The sequence below is a fragment of the Poromitra crassiceps genome (genome assembly GCF_964638095.1).
Source record: "Poromitra crassiceps genome assembly, chromosome: 1".
NCBI lineage: Eukaryota > Metazoa > Chordata > Actinopteri > Beryciformes > Melamphaidae > Poromitra > Poromitra crassiceps.
In genome coordinates, this window is record NC_139623.1 from 11,599,056 (window position 1) to 11,609,055 (window position 10,000).

Below are 10,000 nucleotides of genomic sequence, written 5' to 3' on the forward strand. Positions count from 1 at the left end.
TTGCGATGACGATGAAAATACGATTAATTGTGGAGCCCTAGGGTAACATAACATGTAACAGTGAGATTGAATTGAGGGTAACATGTAACAGTGAGATGGAATTGAGGGTAACATGTAACGGTGAGATTGAATTGGATGGCAGATCAGTCTGTCTACAGCAGGGGCACTCAATTAAAATTCATAGAGGTCCAGTTAGAGAAAATGTCCTCAAGCAAAGGTCTGGAACATTGTAACGTAGCTTGCGTTATGATTCAGTGCCATTGAACTTAGGCCACTTCAATGATTGCAGTAGCCTAATGGTACAATGTCTGTATGTAGTCAACGACTAACTGTTAAATCCTAATAAACATCAACAATGTTTATTTACAGTTTTCATATTTAACTGGATTAATTATAAATAAGTAGCCTACACTAATAATAAATACATGTTCTTTTCTCATTCCAAGTAAAATAGTGGCTGCATTTAAAAAATAACATACAACAGAGTGCTTTGGAAAAATGTGCATCTTAAAAGTGCTTTAATTTTAGAAAAATGTTTCCCCTTTTCTTCCCTTTGTTAACTCTATTTCACATTTTAACACTCAGCCAACAAACCTCCACCTTTTCTCTTGAGAGAAGTGAGCTCCCTATCTATCTATCTATCTATCTATCTATCTATCTATCTATCTATCTATCTATCTATCTATCTATCTATCTATCTATCTATCTATCCGTCTGTCTCAGTGTCTGTCTCTATTGAAATGATTTGCGAGCGACCTCTGACCTATGACCCCTCCCCTGAGAGTTAGAATAGCGTCATCGGAGCACTCCCAAATCACGGAGGCGAGAGACCGTGATAACCAGCGGATCTCTTCCTAATAGAGGCTATCCCATACGACTATAAATACCCAGAGTAAAAAGGCAGACATGTAAGTTCCCCGATGAGTAACAACACGTTAATCCTTTGTCCACCTCCGGGTCTTAATCTAGGACCTCTACCCCCTCCTCCCCGAACATCGGGTGGGCAGTCTACCGATACAGGTGGCCTGACGGCACTTTTTCCCTCCAGGGTGAAAGAATTTTACTAACCTATATAGTAGAATCACCCAGTACATATTTTCTCCGGTGAGAAACGAGCTGAAGCCCGAGATCATTCTGTCATTTCTACATGCATGGAGGAGGCTAATTATCTGAACCCAAAATCATGCCTCTTACCTTATTGGATGTGTGGACCCTTCTCAATGATGTTTTGAAGAAGAAAAATAATAAAATAAAAAATCCTTGGTTTTTATAGGTTTTATATATAAGTTAACACTTCTCCTTACAAAGCATACTATTATTGTCCATTACATTCTGTCCAATATAGATGACATCATTATCCAATGTACATTACCTTAATTTTCAACATGGAGTTCATTATACTCTCCCTATTTAAGTATCACTCTTGGCTTTTAACGATTTCTTATCTGAGATGGCCAACCTGTCTAAATGAAACCTGGTGTATCTCTGATATGTATCTTGTTCCCATCTAATGTGGCTCTGGTGGTCTCCTCTCTCTCCCTTGTGGAGTCTATATCTAGTCTTCGTGCTCCAACCGTGTTCTCACGGGGGATTTCCTGCACGGGCACTCGGACAGTGCATCCTTTTCCCTAATTCCGAACTTATTTCTTAATCTAATGGCCTGCCTAACACCTCTCTCTCCCTTGTGGAGTCTATATCTGGTCTTCGTGCTCCAACCGTGTTCTCACGGGGGATTTCCTGCACGGGCACTCGGACAGTGCATCTTTTTCCCTAATTCCGAACTTATTTCTTAATCTAATGGCCTGCCTAACACCTCTCTCTCCCTTGTGGAGTCTATATCTGGTCTTCGTGCTCCAACCGTGTTCTCACGGGGGATTTCCTGCACGGGCACTCGGACAGTACATCTTTTTCCCTAATTCCGAACTTATTTCTTACTCTAATGGCCTGCCTAACACCTCTCTCTCCCTTGTGGAGTCTATATCTAGTCTTCGTGCTCCAACCGTGTTCTCACGGGGGATTTCCTGCACGGGCACTCGGACAGTACATCTTTTTCCCTAATTCCGAACTTATTTCTTACTCTAATGGCCTGCCTAACACCTCTCTCTCCCTTGTGGAGTCTATATCTAGTCTTCGTGCTCCAACCGTGTTCTCACGGGGGATTTCCTGCACGGGCACTCGGACAGTACATCTTTTTCCCTAATTCCAGAACTTCTCTTAATCTAATGAGACCTGCCTACAGCATCTATGCTCTATCCCTGGTGGATTCGAGGCCATCTAAGTGACGGTCTCCCGTCTGACTCCCTGCCTATGCAGGAGAGCAAAAAGGCTCTGAGTTCCGTTCCTTTTATCTGTCATTGTCATCGAAGGTGTGTCTATGTTTTTGCTGACTCAATGACTTCAATTCTGATTGGATGCTACATGATCCCTCTCCTAATGGTGGCCCTGCCCATCAACTCGGCCACCTCCCTTAGGTGTCTTGAACTCACTGATACTCTAAACCATCCTTATCTAAAAACATCCATCAACTGGGACACCTCCTATGGTCTTGAACTCAATGACACTCTCTTGCCACTCTCATCTGAAAACATGTTATGTAACAGGCTTACTTCAGCACACAACAATGCATTAATACAATTGTCATTTCAAACTTTGTGCATGTAACACAGACTATTTCAGCATACAATTAAAATCCATTCATATTGAGATTACATTTTCCACTTGGAAGTCCATAGACGCGTGTTCACATCCCTCAGTCAACACAATGCATTTCAACGATATAATACAATCCATGTTTCACGTGACATATGGTTATAACATTGTGACTTCAGTGCACACAGGATATATAGAAAAACTTTGGTGAATAGCATTTTGATTAAATAGGAGTCTCCTCTCCTCCAGTCGGCTTTGCCCCCTCGCAGGTGGTGGAGCAAAAGTTCATCCAAAGTTCAGCTTTGCCAACACTATCTGTCTGTATCTGTCTGTCTGTCTGTCTGTCTGTCTGTCTGTCTGTCTGTCTGTCGGTCTGTCTGTCTATCGATCGTTTGCAATGCAAACTTCACAACATGCTGTTGGGCAGTGAATGTGTGAGTGTGCCCTCAGTCTGGATTTGAGTGTGTTTGCTCGTGTGGAGCTTTCATAGACAGGTCAGGATCACATCGCACTTCACATGAGACATACTGGTTTTGAACCGTGAGCACAATGAATGAACATGTAAGAGTCTGCCTACTCTGGGTTAAAACAAAATCTTTGTTTTCACGGTCTACTCATTCCTTTTGAGCACGCCATGTGAAATTACTTCTATCTCTCGCATTTCTCTGAGTCTCTCGCCTCTACTCCATCCGTGTGTCAGACTGACACGCTCTCGCCTGCAGCACTGGAACCGACTGGAACAGGCAGAATCGAATCGGATATTTGATTGGCTGAGTAGCATCACGTGTGGTGATTTACAGCGCATGCATTGGTCTGTGAGCTTCCTGGCAGATAAACCAGTACCGTAAAGGCTAGAAAAGCATGTGCCGGTTAAAATAGAAAAGCTCCGTGAAATGTAACAATTCTCAATGATTTGTAGGTTATAGGGCTTTGAAGATCGCTGGTCTACAGTATCGGTCCTACTTCCCCACACAATTAGAAAACAATTTCATAAAGTAGATTGCATTCGTTCAACGCTGCAGTTACAAAGTTCATGTGTAAAGCCTGGGCAAAACTGCATCCTGCACCTGTGTTTGTTTAGAAATATATCTGTTGTACACACACATATCATCTGCAAGGTGTTTGTGTTGTTGTATGTCCCTGTGGGCTGGGCACCTCCTGGAGAGCGCATGCCACTGAAATCAAATCAATCAAGCTTTTCTGAACACCATTCACCCTGATTTGACACTTCCAACCTGCTCATTGGGAGTGCTTTAAACTGACTGAACATTAACATTCACCCTGATTTGACACTTCCAACCTGCTCATTGGGAGTGCTTTAAACTGACTGAACATTAACATTCACCTGATTTGACACTTCCAACCTGCTCATTGGGAGTGCTTTAAACTGACTGAACATTAACATTCACCCTGATTTGACACTTACAACCTGCTCATTGGGAGTGCTTTAAACTGACTGAACATTAACATTCATCTGATTTGACACTTACAACCTGCTCATTGGGAGTGCTTTAAACTGACTGAACATTAACATTCACCCTGATTTGACACTTCCAACCTGCTCATTGGGAGTGCTTTAAACTGACTGAACATTAACATTCACCCTGATTTGACACTTACAACCTGCTCATTGGGAGTGCTTTGGGAACTTAATGCTGCAGAATTATTTGCAATCCCATTTTAATATATCTGCACCCCCCAGTCTCCATGTTGTCTTCTCTGCCCTCATGCCTGCTCTCCTCTGTCCGATCCTTAGATCCTTGTCTGTCTGAATATAATAAGACGTGCTCTACACTCCTGTGATAATGACTCACACTTTAATTAGCATCACTAATCAGGTGTCATCATCCTGTCCCACTCTGCGCGCGCGCGTGTGGGTGCCTGCCTGCTTGCCGTGTGTGTGTGTGAGTGCGAGTGCGTGAAAGTGTGGGCCCTATTTTCGCAAAATCGGTAATTTAGCGTTTGTGCTCGTTTAACGCCGCGCGCAATGCAAATAGGGGGCGTGCACAAGCGCATGCCTGTTATAATTGTACTGGACATAGGTGTGCCACAGGCCAAACCAGGCGTTTCATTGCAAAAATGTGGGGATAGATGGCATTATCCTATCGTCAGCAGCGCACAATTACTTTGCGCTAAGAGCTTTTAAAAGCACCTCTTATGCGCTAAATACCCCGTTGCGCTTGAGCGCACCATAATCTCTGTGCAGCGCAGTGCACTGCAGAGTAAAATTCATTTAGGATATGTCATTTACGCACAGCCTTGCCACGCCAGGACATCAAATTATTTTGCTAAAATTGGGTATTAGCAGATAATTCAGTGAGGCAATCAACTATAACTCACTGAGAAACCTTTATCACATCGCAGAGGTAAATTAATTGAGAAAACTTGTTGGACAATGGACATAGGCTATTCACCTTCACCTATCCCATAACCCGGAGGGTCGTTGGCACCACAGACGATCTGTCAACAAGCTCTCTCCATCTCTCTCTGTCCTCGGCACGAGTGAGTCCACTCTATTACGCAAGGAGAGAATTACAGCATATTGCATGCCTCGTGCAAACAGCGATTGCAAGACGGGAATCTGATTGCTTTTATTGATGTAACGCCCAGGTATTGCTTGGCCACACCTGTGAATAATTCTGGTACTTAAGACCGCCCAAATCCTCTGGCACGTGCCGCGAACGTTTCCGCATCCCCTCCGAGAATTGCATCCCCACCATATTTCGGGGCTGTTTTTACTTAGAAAACAGGGAGTTCACGTCTACCCAGACAATTATATCACTTTTAAACAGTTACATTTCTGTATAAATCATTACAATCTGCTCCCGTGAGGTGGGGATGCGTTTAGCTGCTGGCGGGCGGGGGTGCAAAACTCGGCATAACACCTGGGGCACGTTCTTGGTACAGGCGATATCCCCTATTTGCGCTTGCGCACCTGTTTGCGCGTGCCTTAAGGCAGGGAAGATTGCAGTCCGCCTTGCGCTAGTGTCCAGGTGTTATGCCGAGTTTTGCACCCCCGCTCGGCAGCAGCTAAACGCATCCCCACCTCACGGGAGCATATTGTAATGATTTATACAGAAACATAACTGTTTAAAAATGATATACTGTAATTGTTTGGGTAGACTTGACCGCCCTGTTTTTATGTTAAAACAGACCCAAAGTATGGTGGGGATGGGGATGCAATTACTCGCGGGGGAGCATAACTCATCACAACAACGGTCGCAGATTAGAGGCGTCCCAAACATTTATGCGCGGCGCAAACGGGATTTGGGCGGTGTTAACCACCAGAATTATTCACAGGTGTGGCCTGGCAATGCCTGGGCGTTACAGCAATCAAACCAGATTCCCGTCTTGCAGTCCCTGTAATACAGTTTGCGTCAGGCATGCTGTATTTCTCAGAATTTTCAACAACCAATGTGCTCACTCCAAAAAACGTCTTGATTCAATTCAGTCCGGTGCTGGATCACTCCATGGCAAGAGGTTTCAATAGATTATAAATTGACCCGCACTCAGGAAAAACCGTTGATTTATTTTATTTTATATGATGTTTTTCCTGAGTGCGGGTCAATTTATATTCTATGCTGTAATTCTCCCCATGCGTAATTTGGATAGGTGTAGGCCTATTGACTGTATATATTATTAGGGATCGTCAGATCTGATACTCGGTATCGTATACTCGATACTCGGAGCCGATCCGGCCAAAATCACTGGATCGGATATCTGGTGGGAAAAAGAAGTAGAATCCAATCCGATCCATAGCCTAATCTATCACTAAATGCTTCACTAAACTTTGAACAATGCGCCGTCACGGACGCAGATAAACAACCGCAGCATGTGAACAGAGTGAGATTGCACTGTGTGTTGTCACCACAGCTGTGTTGATCAAGGAAGAAAAAAGGGTGCAATTTAATACGATGCTAGTGTTTTAAGCGTTGGAAACTTCAACACCGCGGCACAGACTGCCTGCCTGATACAATGGTCACTGTATCACACACAAACAACCTGTCAGCAACGTCACAGAGAGAGGGAGAGAGGAGATGCAGATGCAGATCCACTCCAACTAGACACCGGTGAGCCACAAAACACACCGCCAGCCGCGTCAATTCCGCAGCACAGCATGCTATCAGAATCAATCATAGGCTACGCACTTTCTGCATAACGGATCGGCAGATTAACGCTAATAAACACTCACCCAACTCAGCAGCGAAAGTTAGTTGTTCTCTCCTCCTGTTACTCCTTATTATAATTAATCCCAAAAGTCCAAGGACCCTATCTTCGCAAAAGCGGTAATTTAGCATTTGCGCTCGTTTAATGCCGTGCACAATGCAAATTGGGGGCGGGCACAAGCGCATGCCTGTTATAATTGTACTGGGCATAGGCGTGCCACATGCCAAAGCAAGCGTTTCAGCACTAAAATGTGGGGATAGATGGCAGTATCCTATCGTCAGCAGCGCGCAATTACTTTGCGCTAAGAGCTTTGAAAAGCACCTCTTAGCTGCGCTCCAGGCGCTAAAAGACTTGCTGCGCTTGAGCGCACCATAATCTCCGCGCTGTGCAGCGCAGAAACGTCATTACGCACGGACGTGCCACCCCATTTATCACATTGCAAGGAGGGGTTATGGTAAATTAATTGAGAAAACTTGTACATTGTAGACTTACTTCCCATAACCCGGAAGGTCGTTGGCACCACAGCCGATCTGTCACAAGCTCTCTCCATCTCTGTCTGTCCTCAGCTATTTCTAAATAGCCGTTATTTTGATAAACTGAGCACACAAGGGTAATCTAAATCAGTGGTTCTCAACTGGTGTAGCCTCAGGACCCACTATTTTCCTTGTCATGAAGTCGCGACCCAAATTTCAGATTTTTTTTTAAACCACTCAAATTTATTGCACAAAAAATAGCGCATTCATTTAATACACAATGTCTTCATGCACTGTTATAAACCTCAAATGAACAAAAAAGTGCAACAGAAGTGCAACTAGGGCTAAAAACCAATTGAAATAAGGCAGACTTGAATTACAGGCCTATTAAATTTAAACAAGTCAAATTGGTCATGCTCAGAAAGTCTTGTTTGAACTGTATGAAATATGAAATAAAAGGCAGACTTATCTTGAATTACATGCCTATGTTTTTAAACAAGTTAATAATAATAATAATAATAATAATAATAATAATAATAATAATAATAATAATAATAATAATAATAATAATAAAACAAGATAACCTGGTCATGCTAATCCAGTTTCAATAGTCTGAATTTAACTAATATGAAATAAAAAGGCAGACTTTTCTTGAATCACAGGCAGGCTATATGCTTTTTAGTTAAACTGGTCATAACTTTTAATTAAACTGGGGCCATGCTAATCCAGTTTCAATCATCTGAATTGAACTCAAATTAAATATGAAATGAAAAGGCAGACTTCTCTTGAATTACAGGCAGAGCATATGCTTCAGTTTGTTAAACAAGTAAAACTGGTCAGGCTAATCCAGTTTCAATAATCGGAATTTAACTCAAATTAAATATTAAAAAAAAAAAAAAAATTGGGGCCAATGTCCGCGACCCAATCAAAACGGCCCCGCGACCCATCTTTGGGTCGCGACCCACCAGTTGAGAAACGCTGATCTAAATGGTTACTTTGACCGTCTACATTTTTTTTCCAAACTTATAAAAGTGACATGTTAACCCTTATGGCTGTAGAGCAGAATGGCTCTGCTGTAAAACCCTCATAGACGTTTTTTTTTTGTAAAGTTAAAACCATCTATAGGCTATGTTAATATTGGGGGGGGGGGGTCCGCGGACCACGGACGTTCTGAACCATGGAGGCTGATCCGTGCCAGCCCTACGAGTTCAACAGTCCACGCGATCTGGTAATTGTCAGCCCATTCAATCGTCGTTATCAGCGTCTTATCACCCCATTCATATCGGCCAGTAGGGCCCTACTGACCTGCTAGTAGGCGCAGAAGGTCGTTATCAGCGATTCGTTATCAGAAGAGGTTTCCGTTTTCTTATTTTAACGCGTTTTGTTGCTGAATTCTAACGCTAAACCTAACCCTAACCCTCACCCTAACCCTAACCCTAAGTTGTTTTATTTGCCTAAATCTAAAGTTGTTTGATAACGGCCATTGAAACCTACTGAAACCTCCTAGCAGGTTTATCAGCGATAGGAATGGGGCTGATGACGAACCTACTGAATCTATGGGTGACAACAGTCAGATCGGGTGCACAGTCTCAGAGAAAATTATAAAATATTTGGACCAACGTTGCTATGTTACAATTTCGTCTCGAAAATTGTACAATGGTAACGTTCTGAGATCTTAGGGTTAGGGGAGGGGGAGGGGTTAGAAACAGAAAATCTCTGTAAACCACGCCCAAACCACACCACCCCTGTAGAAACGTACGTTACCATTTTACAATTTCGGAGCCGAAATTGTAACATAGCAACGTTGGTCCACAAACGTCGCTATTTTACAAAAAAATTTGGAGATCGGGTTGTACGAGTTATGCTTCCCCGTTTTTAATTGCATCACCACCATATTTTGGGGCTGTTTTAACTCAAAAACAGCGAGGTCACACTCACGTCAAACAATTATATCATTTTTAAACCATTATGTTTCTGTATAAATCATTACAATATGCTCCCGTGAGGTGGGAATGCATTTGGCGACGGGGGTGCAAAACTCGGCGTAACACCTGGACACTTGCGCATGGCAGACTGCTATCGTCGTGCAGAGACGATAGTATAAGGCAGGCTCAAACAGGTGCACAAAGCGCACAAAGCGGATATCGCCTGTACCAAGATAGAGCCCCAAATCTTCCTTGAAAAACGCCAAATAAAAATAGAACTGGACTCCGCCCCTTCTTTCACGCAACACAAAAGTTGCGGGGACCAGGGACAGTTATAACAAGGACGTGTGTGTGTGTGTGTGTGTGTGTGTGTGTGTGTGTGTGTGTGTGTGTGTGTGTGTGTGTGTGTAAAAGAAGCAACAAGCATTAGTGCATTACTGAGTCTATGTTCTGGGCTATAGCCTTTCATTTAAGGAATGAATATTGTTCCACAGATTGAACATGCTGTTTAGATGGCTGGGTTAAGCAAAGTGCATTGGTACATACAGTAACAGCTTAGTTGTATAAGCGAGGGGAAAAGATCGAATCGGATTGATATCGGTATCGGCAGATACTCAAGATTGTGGTATCGGATCGGATATGGAAAAAGTGGTATCGTGCCATCCCTATATATTATCCCTATCTCATAACGACACCATCACATACCTGTTATAAACATCTGTGTTTTGATGCAATTGACTGGGGTGGGACAATATAGCCCATTTATATGTTTGGTCTTTATCTATT

The 10,000-nt window shown here is 43.1% G+C and overlaps 1 protein-coding gene across 1 annotated transcript in view; it reads left to right on the top strand.

The window, feature by feature from the left end:
- The window catches only part of galnt1 (UDP-N-acetyl-alpha-D-galactosamine:polypeptide N-acetylgalactosaminyltransferase 1), a 140,287-nt gene that overhangs the window by 109,554 nt on the left and 20,733 nt on the right, over positions 1-10,000 (top strand). The window lies entirely within an intron of this gene.